This window comes from Bufo bufo, chromosome 3 (genome assembly GCF_905171765.1).
Source record: "Bufo bufo chromosome 3, aBufBuf1.1, whole genome shotgun sequence".
In the NCBI taxonomy this organism is placed as follows: Eukaryota; Metazoa; Chordata; class Amphibia; order Anura; family Bufonidae; genus Bufo; species Bufo bufo.
The window spans coordinates 380,171,937-380,185,793 of record NC_053391.1 but is presented as its reverse complement, the minus strand read 5'-3'; the positions used below and the strand labels follow the sequence as shown (position 1 = coordinate 380,185,793).

General features: G+C 43.8%; 1 protein-coding gene across 1 annotated transcript in view; it reads left to right on the top strand.

Annotated features, from left to right (window-relative positions):
* The window catches only part of MMP28 (matrix metallopeptidase 28), an 84,586-nt gene that overhangs the window by 20,508 nt on the left and 50,221 nt on the right, over positions 1-13,857 (top strand). The gene's annotated exons all lie outside the window — the stretch shown is intronic.

The following is a 13,857-nucleotide window of genomic DNA, read 5'->3' as shown; positions in this document are numbered from 1 at the left end:
ACAGAACGGGCAGCAGTCAATATAAATGCCTATTCTTGTCCGCAAAGCGCGGACAAGAATAGGACATGTTATATTTTTTTAGCGGGGCCGCGGAACGGAGCAACGGTTGCGGACAGCACACGGAGTGCTGTCCGCATCTTTTGCGGCCACATTGAAGTGAATGGGTCCAAATTTGAGCCGCCAAAACGGCAGCTCGGATGCGGACCCAAACAACAGCCGTGTGCATGAGGCCTTATCCTAATGCATTCTGAATGGTGAGCAATCGGTTCAGTATGTATCAGGATGTCTTCAGTTCAGTCACTGTACGTTTTTTGGACGGAGAAAATACCGCAGCATGCTGCGGTATTTTCTCTGTCCCAAATTTCGGAACACTTGCCGGAATGCCGGATCCGGCATAATTTTCCATTGAAATGCATTAATGCCAAGTGTTCCGGAAAAACTGAACCGGTTTTGCGGTCTGCGCATGCGCAGACCTTTAAGAATGTGAAAAAGATAATTACCGAATCCGTTTGTCCGAATGACAACCGGAGAGACGGATCCGGTATTGCAATGCATTTGTGAGACGGATCCTCATCTGGATCCGTCTACAAATGGTATCCATTTGCATACAGATTGCCGGAATCCAGCAACGCAAGTGTGAAAGTACCAGTCAATGTTGGTGCCGGATCAGATTTTTTTATTTTTTTGGACACAAAAAAAAACTGATCTGGTGTCCACTGACTTGGGCTACTTTCACACTTGCGGTAGCCTTTTCCGGCAGGGGAACAGCCTGCCGGATCCATGCTACCGCTACTCCACTGTGCCGCTGGAAGTCCGCTCCTGCCCCATTCACTATAATGGGGGCGGGCATGCCGCGGTTTTTGTCCGGCCGCCTTTAGGCTTGTTTGGCGTAACAGCCTGCCGGAAAAGGCTACCGCAAGTGTGAAAGTAGCCTTACAATGGTATTTGATGCCAGATCTGGCATGTTCATTACATAATACAACCAGATCAATTCTAAACGAATGCCTTTTCCTGCTGTTCTGAAATCCTCTGACAGATCTCAAAACTGGAAAGCAAAACGCAGATGTGAAAGTAGTCTTAGGAACAATTTAGGCCTCTTTCACACGGGCGTCCCGGATTTGCTCTAGATGCGTCCCGGGTGCATTGCAGGAAACACGTGCGAGTATGCACGCAATTTCAGTCAGTTTTGATTGCGTTGCGTTGTTCAATTTTTCTTGCGCGGGTGCAATGCGTTTTGCACGCACGTGATAACAAACTGAATGTGGTACCCAGACCCGAACCCGGACTTCTTCACTGAAGTTCGGGTTAGGTGTTCTGTAGATTTTATTATTTTCCCTTATAACATGGTTATAAGGGAAAATAATAGCATTCTGAATACAGAATGCTTACCAAAATGTCAATTGAGGGGTTCAAAAAAAATATTTAACTCACCTCATCCACTTGTTCGCGCAGCCGGCATAGTCTTCTTTCTTCTTCTTTCAGGACCTGCAAAAGGACCTTTGATGACGTAATCGCTCTCACCACGTGATGAGCGTGGTGACGTCAGCGCAGGTCCTGCTGAATGAAGATAGAAGATCCTTCTATCTTCATTCAGTAGGATCTGCACTGACGTCACCGCGCTCACCACGTGGTGAACGCGATTACGTCATCAAAGGTCCTTTTGCAGGTCCTGAAAAAAGACGATGTCGGCTGCGCGAACAAGTGGATGAGGTGAGTTAATTTTTTTTATTTATTTTTAACCCCTCAATCGACATTTTGGTAAGCATTCTGTATTAAGAATGCTATTATTTTCCCTTATAACCATGTTATAAGGGGAAATAATACAGTGAATACACTTTAATGGGGTCCGGGGTTGCTTTCATCCCTATCATCTCCTAGCAACCATGCGTGAAAATCGCACCGTATCCGCACTTGCTTGCGGATGCTTGCGATTTTCACACAGCCCCATTAATTTCTATGGGGCCTGCGTTGCGTGAAAAATGCATAATATAGAACATGCTGCGATTTTCACGCAACGCACAAGTGATGCGTGAAAATCACAGCTCATGTGCACAGCCCCATAGAAATGAATGGGTCCGGATTCAGTGCAGGTGCAATGCGCTCACCTCACGCATTGCACCCACGTGGAAAACTCGCCTGTGTGAAAGGGGCCTTAGGGTGGCAAATATGCATCAATAGGATATATCTGGAATGCATACTTGTTACTGATAAGTGAATATAATAGTACATTTCCAGACCCCAAATTGATTTCTTTAACAAGGTTGCATTTCTATTCTGTCATTTTCATTCTTTTATCAGGTGTTGGTTGCTGGCCAGCCAAGATAACAGTTTCTCTCTTGACGAATTTATAATTACTTTTCAAGGAGATCAAAACAAAGTAAGAGTGATATTTTCCAGACACACGCCTTCTAAAGAGAAAATGAGACCATATAAAGAAGCAGCAAAAAGGCAGTCTGTATAATGGTTTATGCATTAAAAACGGACTGGTGTAGAAAGGGTCACTTTCCAAGGCTGAACACTATGGGCCAGATTTATCATTAGCTCAAGTCAGAATTATGGAGTGAAAAAGTTGCAAAAAAATGCGCAAACGCTAAATCTGCGCACAAATTTGCGACTTTTTTCTGCTCTGCACTATGCTCGCCAGTTTTCTGAAAGTGGGCGTGTTTTCTTATGTAAATGAATCTCTAGACAGATTTACTATTGGGACTATTTAAAAAGTCGCAAAGAAATACTCAATTTCACTCCAGTGAGGACCATGCTTATCTTATGAGACTTTTTCATAAAAACGTGCGACTTTTTCGTAAAGACGTGCGACTTTTGTAAAGCTGCTTACTGACGGATAAACTGCTACCGTCAAACCACATTTATTACAGTCTTAAAGGGCCGATCATAAATCTGACTTGGCTAAAACTGACTTTAGCCATATGTGAAAGTGGAGTGAGCTGTCAGAGTAATGATAAATCTGGCCCAATGTTTTTTGCCCTAGCAATGGAGAACTTGGTGATTTGCATCAATAATCCACAATAATTCTGACATTAAAAAGGTGTTCCCATTGGCATCTCCTAAACTCAGACTTTTCACAGATGACCTTCTACTTACATTAAATAATCATCTAAGGGTACTTTCACACTAGCGTTATTCTTTTCCGGCATAGAGTTCCGTCCTAGGGGCTCTATACCGGAAAAGAACTGATCAGTTTTATCCCCATGCATTCTGAATGGAGAGAAATCCGTTCAGGATGCATCAGGATGTCTTCAGTTCAGTCTTTTTGACTGTTCAGGGCGGAGATAATACCGCAGCATGCTACGGTTTTATCTCCGGCCCAAAAAACTGAACACTTGCCTGAATGCCGGATCCGGCATATTTTTCCATAGGAATGTATTGGTGCCATTCAAAATACCGGAATGCCGTATCCATCCTTCCGGTCTGCCGGTAAAAATTTGAATAAAAATAGAAACGGATCCATTTGTCCGTATGACAAATGGACAGACGGATCCGTTCTTGCAATGCATTTGTGAGACGGATGCGCTTCCGGATCCATGTACAAATGCTGTCCGGTTGCATGCAGCTGCCTGATCCGGCAGGCCGTTGCAGAAATGCTGTCCGGTTGCATGCAGCTGCCTGATCCGGCAGGCCGTTGCAGAAATGCTGTCCGGTTGCATGCAGATTGCCTGATCCGGCAGGCCGGACGGAACTGCTTGCCGGATCACTCAGGCGCAAGTGTGAAAGTACTCTTACATCACTTCCACAACTTGAATGTTCTGGGTAAATTTGCCACAGCCTCTGGTCTTAAAGGGGTTTTCCAGGAGTAAAATATTGATAACCTTCCTTTAGGATAGATCATCAATATTTGATTGGTGGGGGTCTGATTCCCATTAGGCTACGTCTACACGACGACATTTGTCGCGCGACAGATAGGGCACAACTACACTGTAACATTTGTAGCGCAACATTTTGTTGCACTAATGTCGCGCGTCAAGTTTTATAATGGCAGTCTATGGTGTCGCACTGCAACATGCAACATACTGCGACGCAACAGTCGCAGAAAAATCCATCTCGAATGGATTTTCTGCGACTGTTGCGTCGCAGTCGCAGCATGTTGCATGTTGCAGTGCGACACCATAGACTGCCATTATAAAAATTGTCGCACGACAAATGTCGTCGTGTAGACGTAGCCTAACCCTGCCAACCAGCTATTTTAAGAGAATTCAGTGCTCTCTGGTGAGTACTGTGGCTTCTTCCTAGGCCAGTGATATCACATTCATCAGTCAGTTGACCTATGTGCAGGTTAGGTCCATTCAAGTGAATGGTCCTGGACTGCAGTACCAAGCATGGCCACTATACATTGCACAGCGCTATGCTTGTATGCTGTGACTGAACCAATTAAACCAAAGAACACACATATAAAGTAATGACAAATTTTATTAAGTAATAAATATTACAAGACATAAAAAGATTATTGTGATATAAGCAGCAGCAGTGCAGGCTAGCGCTGCGACAAGCAGCTCGTCCACTGGACACAGGATATAATTGATCCAAATAAAAGGGGAAAATTCAAAGATGACACATGCCGCATGTGCAGGCAATAGTAAAAACCACCCCCAATAATTGTGACAAAATCCCCCCCCCAACTAAACATATGATAACTGCAGAATTATAAGCAAACATGAGGGCCAGGTGTAGGGCACCTCAAGAGAAGCCCATAGACAGTATGGAGGGACGTCAGCTATCGCATAACTGCTTCAAGGCAGATGCGAGAAACATCACGCGAGACAAAGGCCGCTGGAGCCAAATCGGATCGCGATCACATGATCGCACATCACTTCCTTATATGAGGGCTCCCGTCTCACCATGGTAACCGGTAACAACTCGCTCGTCACCCTACACTTTTAGCTAAAGGAGGTCCTGCCCTCCATATCGAATATTATACTACACCATTGGTCAATCGAAAAATGGGGCAGATTAAAACATATCACTTGAGCGACACAATATCCAATCTGTAGTCCCTAACAACTCCACAAAACGATATAATATAGGACAAAATACATATAGAAAGACCACCAAAGAAAGTTATAACTATATAAAAAGTATAAAAGCACTGGATGAGCACATTAATAATTGCTATGATGTGTAATAAATCCTTATTGGTGTCCTCCTATATGAGCGCACACAATCTATAACGAAGTATTATAAACATACAATAATAGTGATACAGGTATGACCCACCCTAAGGCGCAAGAGAAAAGCGCTGTACAAGTGCTATATGCATGATGGGTTCAAGACCATGCTGTGAGGAAGGTGCACCGCGGCCTCGTCAAACAGCTGATCGACTGGGTTTCCAGGAGCCAAACCCACACCAATCAGATACTGATGACTTAGGCTCCATTTACACGTCCGTATGATGGGTCCACATTCGTTTCGCAAATTGCGAAACGGGTGCGGACCCATTCATTCCCTATGGGGACGGAATGGATGCAGTCCGCGGCTCCGGAAAAAAATAGAACATGTCCTATTCTTGTCCGTAATTGCGGACAAGAATAGGCATTTCTATGGGGGTGCCGGCGGGGTGTATTGCGGATCTGCAATGCACTACGGATGTCTGAATGGAGCCTTATCCTGAGAGTATCATCAATACTGTACTCTCAAAAAAAAACTTTTAAAGTCAATCCATCCAAATCTGGTATTTTATTTTGTAACACTCCCAGCCGTATGTAGAAGCTTACAGATGCACAGTCCACTATATCCCATATCTGTTATCATGTTTAGGCCTCATGCACACGATCTGCATTTTTTGACCCATTCATTTCAGCATGCGCGCTCCGCAGCCATGCAAAAATGATAGAACATGACCTATTGTTGTCCATTTTGTGGACAAGGATAGGACATTTCTAGTGAAGTGAAAAATAAAATGGCAGCATGCACACGGCTGGGATCCGTACAATTTATGGACCACAAAACACATAAAGTCGTGTGCAGGAGCCATGACCGAAACATTGCTGATTTATGCACCTACTTAAAAAAAATATAGTCAGACTTAGGCCTCTTTCACACTGGCGTGTGCACCCCGTTGCCGTATTGCGGACCCACAATATACGGGTGCCGTTCCGTGGGCATTCCGCATCACGGATGCAGACCCATTCACTACAATGGGTCCGCAAATCCGGAGATGCGGAATGGTGCGGAACGGAACCACGGAACGGAACCCTACGGAAGCACTACAGAGTGCTTCCACGGGGTTTCGTCCCATACTTCCGTTCCGCAAAAAGATAGAACATGTCCTATCTTTTTGCGGAACGGCCGGATTGCAGACCCATTCAAGTGAATGGGTCCGCGATCCACTGCGACTGCCCCACGGACTGTGTTCGTGCATTGCGGCGCGCAATACGGCAACGGCGCGCACATGCCAGTGTGAAAGAGGCCTTGGGATTGCCATTGTTTGAATTGGCCTGGAAGGATACATTCAATACCTAAGCCCTCATGCACATGACCATATTTTTCATCATATCATATCTAGATTTTTGCGTATATATCTATTGGGCCACGCACACGTCAGTCTTTTTGCGGATCTGTTTTTCCGTTCTAGAAATGATAGAACTTGTCCATTTCTGGTCCATTTTTTAAATGAGAACAACCCTTTCTATTGATGGGAGAGAGAGCCCACAGAATGCACACAGAAGGTATGCATACTTTGTGGATATGGGCCGTAATACGGACATTGTTGTGTACATGAGGCCTAATTTGCGTATTCAACCAATACAAAATCATGTTTTCTCCATTATCTGGTCACATAAGCCACCACTCATTACCAGAAATACCGGGCGGGGCTAGACAGACCCTTTTAACTGGTATAATTGAAAGTCAATTTTCTATAAATGTGTGACAGTATTAATTGGGAGGGAGGTTGTATTATTTGGTGGTGGAAATATTTTCAGCTGCCATTTTAAAGTCTGTCATATTGAAATGAACATATATATTTTTTCCAATGGGAAGGGGGTCATGTGATATATCAATAGCTAGAACGTACTCAGAAACACGCTGAAAGTGTCAGTTTTGATCTATCTTTACTTGTTTATGAATTACGAGAGACCAAGTGCTTTACGTTTAGGCTCCATTCACACGTCCGCAAGTGTTGTCCGCACCCGTTCCGCAATTGTGCGGAACGGGTGCGGACCCATTCATTCTCTATGGGGCCGCCTAGTGTGCTCTCCGCATTTCCTGAGCGCGCCCCCGATCTTCTGGTCCGCAGCTCCACAATTGCGGACAAGAATAGGCATTTCTATGGGGGGTGCCAGCCGGGTGTATTGCGGATCCGCAATTCACTACGGACGTGTGAATGGACCCTTAGTGTTCTTTGTGTTAAAAAATCACAGAAGAGGATACAAAACATCCTGCACGATATGATAACTAAATATGCGGATGTACATGGCAACATTAATAAGGAAAACAATTATAACATAAAAACATATATATGGACTAATCCCTCACTCTGATGTGATAATCTCAGCCAATATATTTTGATCCAAACACTATTCTGTCGGATGCACAAAGAATATTGTTTATTCCAGTGTTTCTGAACTGCACTGTAGGGTTTGCTTTTTCAGGTGAGGCATACTGCGCCATACGTAATACGGCCCCACTGAAATGGCAAATCCTACAGTGGAGTCCGTCTTGGATTATGGTTCTTATATCTAATTAAAGGGGTGTGTGATAGACCACTATTAGGGCAAAAAGACATCATAGAGGCGGCCCCCCCAGTCTGATAGACAATACACTATACATTTTGCCCATTGGGTTTCATACATCAGCATTGTCACTGAATCACTGACAATGCTGCAAAGGTAAAGGGGTAGTCTCCTTTGCTGGCTTCATCCATTTTTCTATCTCATTATACACTGCTCGTTTCTTGGGGTTACGACTGACACTGCAGTGCAGGAGCTGTCTGGGACAGTTGCTGCTGTGCATGCACCAGATAGGCCATTTTTTCCTATAGAGTGCAAGCACGATCACCACTGATGGATTGCAGGGTGGTCGTAACCATGGAAACGAGCAGTGTGTATAATGTGATGGAAAAATGAATCCAGCCAGCCAAGGAGGCAATATGGGTAATAACAATACAATAGTTAGTGCCTTGTATTTACTTTATCTACATGATAAATGCCATTTGCTGAAGTGAAAGGACCCCTTTAACCAAGTCTGCACTGCAAATTTCCCATTCATATTTTTTATACGGCATGTGGATATTTCTTAAAATCTGCATTTTTTAATCACTGAGAATACATTACAATTAGGGATGAGAGAATCGTTTTCGGCTGCTTAATCCGAAGTCGATTCACATAAAACTTTGTTGTAATACTGTACGGAACATGAGCTCCGTACAGTATTAGAATGTATTGGCTCCGATGAGCCGAAGTTATTACTTCGCGAAGTCTCGTGAGACTTTGTGTAATAACTTTGTGAATTAATTATTACTGTAAAAAAACCTTGATACCGAACTCGGGTTCGCCTCCAAGGTACCTCATATATCAAAAGGCACATGCCACTTTTAAAATGTAACTTTTTAAAATATAAACTTGACTATTCACTTATTTGTCTCGATTTGCGACATTTTAAACCTACCAGGCCGCACTTGCGACTTTTGAAGCATAGTTGCGACATTTCCAGTGGTAAATTGCGACTTTTGCCTAAGACTTTTTGTTGGATGCCAATTTACTGACAAAACCCTGCTGTTTGGCTCATTTATATTAGATAAAAATAAATGTCTCCCGTTTTAATACTCACCTATCACTTGTTACCACAACGAGTTGTTTTTCTTTTCATAAATGCGACTTTCAGACAAAAAGTCGAATCTTTCTGCCATAAATGAGACTTTTTACACAAAACACCACCACATAAGCTGGCTTAATTTTCCGCAACAATTGGAGACATTTCTGCCGATAAGAGGATGATAAATGAGGCGTAATATGCGGCAATTTGATAGCCCCCCCCCCACTTTGACATTTTTCTAGCGCGATGAATTCTTTATGGTGAAAAATGTGGAGAAAACAGTTGATATATTTGGTGCAAATTAAAACGCCATTTTTTTTGCCACATTTTATATCATAATTTTGGCACAACACGCTTAGTAAATGTCCCCCAGTGTGTGCTAAAATTAAAAACGGTGCATATAGATAGTGGGCCCTATAGAGCAAAATAATCTGACATTTTGATGACCCCCAAAATGATGCAATTAAGTGCACTATGAGAGAGCAGCTATCGATGGGTCTGGAGCAAATTAAATGAAATGTTGCCAAGATGGCGCCAACCTCTGTTGATGTAACCTTTTATGACCAGAAAGGTTTTGTTTGGACACCTACCAATAATGTTCTCACGTCAGGTCATACACTTGCTACGTAGAATTCCATTACGGAGGATGTATGTACATATTGTGTATGTTGAAACGGATGTCAGAATAATATACAGCTTGGTTTTATGCCACAAGCTACACCAGGAAACAGTAGAACATGTATTATAAACCCAAGTGTATTATAGCTGAGAGCGATAGGCCTTCCTGGAGGAAACCGCACTCTTTGTTTTATTTCTTGCATAGACACAAACAAAACTATTGCCTGGTTCCCCATTCATTTTACAGGAAAATCCTCATTTCCCTCTGTCTCTACCAGTATCCTGCAAAGTGGCTAGTGACATTTAGCCATTTCTGTTGTAATTGGCATTAGACGTAATGAACGGCCCAGAAAAGTGTGAAATTCTTTTGTTTATTGTCTTAATCTGTTGAAGTGAGGAGTTTATCATGGCCAATGTTACCACTAAAGACACAATCGCCACAAACTGAAGTGCAAGTAAGGGCTCTTTCACACCTGCGTTCTTGTCTTCCGGCATAGAGTTCCGTCGTCGGGGCTCTATGCCGGAAGAATCCTGATCAGGATTATCCTAATGCATTCTGAATGGAGAGAAATCCGTTCAGGATGCATCAGGATGTCTTCAGTTCCGGAACGGAACGTTTTTTGGCCGGAGAAAATACCGCAGCATGCTGCGCTTTTTGCTCCGGCCAAAAATCCGGAACACTTGCCGCAAGGCCGGATCCGGAATTAATGCCCATTGAAAGGCATTGATCCGGATCCGGCCTTAAGCTAAACGTCGTTTCGGCGCATTGCCGGAGCCGACATTTAGCTTTTTCAGAGTGGTTACCATGGCTGCCGGGACGCTAAAGTCCTGGCAGCCATGGTAAAGTGTAGTAGGGAGCGGGGGAGCAGCATACTTACCGTCCGTGCGGCTCCCGGGGCGCTCCAGAGTGACGTCAGGGCGCCCCAAGCGCATGGATCATGTGATCACATGGACACGTCATCCATGCGCATGGGGCGCTCTGACGTCATTCTGGAGCGCCCCGGGAGCCGCACGGACTGTAAGTATACTGCTCCCCCGCTCCCCACTACTACTATGGCAACCAGGACTTTAATAGCGTCCTGGGTGTCATAGTAACACTGAAAGCATTTGGAAGACGGTTCCGTCTTCAAATGCTTTCAGTACACTTGCCTTTTTCCGGATCCGGCGTGTAATTCCGGCAAGTGGAGTACACGCCGGATCCGGACAACGCAAGTGTGAAAGAGGCCTAAGACACCAGTGACCTTTTTTACATTAGACGCCCGAACACGGTACATCCTGGGCACCTGCAGATTTCCACTAATTTCCGGGGTCCACATGTATTTGCCTGGCTGCACCTGTACTTACTATTGTTTCAAATGGAAATCACAGAAGGGACATAATCCTGTCCGGGGGAATAATAGTTGAAAGTGGTAAGTATTTCTAGGGCTCACAGAAAGACCACTATTCTAAAACATAACCTTTTATTCTTGAATAGTAAAACCAATACACCCACAGCTGCTTTCCATCTGCGGACATCTTACCACCTCCTCTACTCCCTGTGGGACTCACAATCATCTGACACAAGCCTTCCCCCCCCCCCCTCTCTAACTATGGGCACGCAAGTATCAAATGTTTAATTAGGAGGCATTTTGCCCCAGGCGTCTCATGGCCATGATACGCTGGCAAGGTCGGGGTTAAAGGTCAATCATTATTATCTAGTATATACCGGCATTATTTAGACTGTACTAATAGGTCCATCAGCATTGTGTCTGTTTTTATCTGTTGATAAGATTATTGGTGTGTATCTATAGGTTCAATATTGGGATAAATAGAGGAGACTTATGGTGGAGGATCTATGTTGGGCATTTATTTGGTCATCAATAGATGGAGCACAAACTAATTTCTTGATTTAGCTATCAGCTATTCAGCTGTCCGTTATCATCTTAATAACGGTCATTGTGCTCCTGTTATCTGGGAGAATTTTTTCCTTTTTGTTTAAGTGACAATCTTTTAGGTGTTTGAGTGTCCCCTGAGGAGCCTGAAATCAACTAGGCGAAACGCGTAGGAACGGTTTAGGACATTGTATATAATTTATTCTTCTATTTGCTTTCACAATATCACCATTCTTCCTTTATTGTACGTCATTGGGTGGTTCTTGTCACCCCGCCTAGGGCACTATATTTGTTTTTTATTTTTGGTAACTTATACTAGCCCAGGTCTACATTTAGGACTATATTCCACACTGCTGGAATACATCTCCGTGTCAGGGCTATCCTAGGGCCATCAGGAGGCACGAGACACGGGATCACCCCTATTGGGGCGGCTATTCCGTTTGTAGGCAGGGCGGCAAAGATAGGGACATCAATAGGGACATTGCCCTACACCCTATGCTGATGGTATGTCGACTATACCTGCCTACTACTATATTTCACCGGAATAGTTATCTGCTATACAGGGAGTGCAGAATTATTAGGCAAGTTGTATTTTTGAGGATTAATTTTATTATTGAACAACAACCATGTTCTCAATGAACCCAAAAAGCTTTTAGTTTGTTTTTAGTTTTAGCTATTTTAGGGGGATATCTGTGTGTGCAGGTGACTATTACTGTGCATAATTATTAGGCAACTTAACAAAAAACAAATATATACCCATTTCAATTATTTATTTTTACCAGTGAAACCAATATAACATCTCAACATTCACAAATATACATTTCTGACATTCAAAAGCAAAACAAAAACAAATCAGTGACCAATATAGCCACCTTTCTTTGCAAGGACACTCAAAAGCCTGCCATCCATGGATTCTGTCAGTGTTTTGATCTGTTCACCATCAACATTGCGTGCAGCAGCAACCACAGCCTCCCAGACACTGTTCAGAGAGGTGTACTGTTTTCCCTCCTTGTAAATCTCACATTTGATGATGGACCACAGGTTCTCAATGGGGTTCAGATCAGGTGAACAAGGAGGCCATGTCATTAGATTTTCTTCTTTTATACCCTTTCTTGCCAGCCACGCTGTGGAGTACCTGGACGCGTGTGATGGAGCATTGTCCTGCGTGAAAATCATGTTTTTCTTGAAGGATGCAGACTTCTTCCTGTACCACTGCTTGAAGAAGGTGTCTTCCAGAAACTGGCAGTAGGACTGGGAGTTGAGCTTGACTCCATCCTCAACCCGAAAAGGCCCCACAAGCTCATCTTTGATGATACCAGCCCAAACCAGTACTCCACCTCCACCTTGCTGGCGTCTGAGTCGGACTGGAGCTCTCTGCCCTTTACTAATCCAGCCACGGGCCCATCCATCTGGCCCATCAAGACTCACTCTCATTTCATCAGTCCATAAAACCTTAGAAAAATCAGTCTTGAGATATTTCTTGGCCCAGTCTTGACGTTTCAGCTTGTGTGTCTTGTTCAGTGGTGGTCGTCTTTCAGCCTTTCTTACCTTGGCCATGTCTCTGAGTATTGCACACCTTGTGCTTTTGGGCACTCCAGTGATGTTGCAGCTCTGAAATATGGCCAAACTGGTGGCAAGTGGCATCTTGGCAGCTGCACGCTTGACTTTTCTCAGTTCATGGGCAGTTATTTTGCGCCTTGGTTTTTCCACACGCTTCTTGCGACCCTGTTGACTATTTTGAATGAAACGCTTGATTGTTCGATGATCACGCTTCAGAAGCTTTGCAATTTTAAGAGTGCTGCATCCCTCTGCAAGATATCTCACTATTTTTGACTTTTCTGAGCCTGTCAAGTCCTTCTTTTGACCCATTTTGCCAAAGGAAAGGAAGTTGCCTAATAATTATGCACACCTGATATAGGGTGTTGATGTCATTAGACCACACCCCTTCTCATTACAGAGATGCACATCACCTAATATGCTTAATTGGTAGTAGGCTTTCGAGCCTATACAGCTTGGAGTAAGACAACATGCATAAAGAGGATGATGTGGTCAAAATACTCATTTGCCTAATAATTCTGTACAGGGTGTATTGTTTTGAATTTTGTTTTTGATTTATTTTTTCTTTATTATATACTGTGGGTGTATTGGTTTTACTATTCAAGATTTAAAGGTTATGTTTTAGAATAGTGGTCTTTTTGTGAGCCCTATTGTTTCAAATGGCATGTGGGTCTGGGCACCCTTAAGGCTTATGGACACGAGCGAGTTTCACACCTAGCTACTGTCCATGTTTAAAGGGGTTTTGTAAGATTTTTTTGCTCAGTACAGCATCTCGTTCCTGCTCTGAACAGAACTGTATTGAGCATGCTCTGAAGTTTTGGTGCACTGTGCAGGCACAAGATTAGGGGACCAGGCGAGAGCAGTACGTAGTACGTCTCTGGCCCTGTGAAACAGCAAAGAACAGGAGGGGCTTTACTGTGAAGAGGGATGAAACTTTGGGTGCACCAAAGGGGCTAGTACCCACCCTCCGTGCGCTGAACATCCCGTTTGCACGGCAACACTGTGGCACTGTCTGAGAGACGCACCAGTCTTTGCCCCAGTGCAGAAT